This window comes from Meleagris gallopavo, chromosome 11 (assembly GCF_000146605.3).
Source record: "Meleagris gallopavo isolate NT-WF06-2002-E0010 breed Aviagen turkey brand Nicholas breeding stock chromosome 11, Turkey_5.1, whole genome shotgun sequence".
Taxonomy (NCBI): domain Eukaryota; kingdom Metazoa; phylum Chordata; class Aves; order Galliformes; family Phasianidae; genus Meleagris; species Meleagris gallopavo.
In genome coordinates this window covers 3,546,978-3,547,699 of record NC_015021.2, presented here as the reverse complement: position 1 = coordinate 3,547,699, position 722 = coordinate 3,546,978, and positions in this window count along the sequence as shown.

The window sequence follows — 722 nt, the reverse complement described above, 5'->3', positions numbered from 1 at the left end:
AAAAAAAACGAATAACCACATTGCTCTGCTTTAAAAAATACTGCCCGGGATTAAAACAGTAAAATACCAAGCAAAGATCTACTTGCAAAGCTGCTCATGTTTGGGACCAGATTGCTGTTACAGTAAAATATCATGGCAGAAAGGAGAATCCAACGACTAGATTCAAAAGGTGCTTTTATCTGGACAGTCAAGCTAGAGGAAACAGGAACAGCTATTACTATACTGAAAAGCTATGCACCATAGTATGATATGTGTTTCAGGCACATAGTATATGTGCCTGAAACGCACAGTACTTCCAAACAAACTATGAATTTCATTATAAATCTGCATCCCCAGCGGGGCAAGAAAACAACGTCTTCATTTTCTGTTCAGATTTTATTTGAAATCTAATTCAAATTGTCAAAGCTACAAAAAAGGGGGAACATTGGAGTTATTTCTGCAATGTCACAACATTCTAAAACAAAATATCACTACTGCCAGCAGATCAGTTACACACATCTGATGAAACTTCTAAACACAAAAATGTTTCATTTGGGAAATAGTCACAAGGAAGATATTTTGTACAATATAAAACAATGACGGTCTACAGATGCAGATACTCATGAGTATACACGTGCATTCACAAAAAAAAAAATCAGGAATGCTTTTTTGTCGGGTTTTCTTTTTTTTTTTTTCCTTTTCTTTTTCCTTTTGTTTTTTTTCTTTTTCTTTTTTTTTTTTAA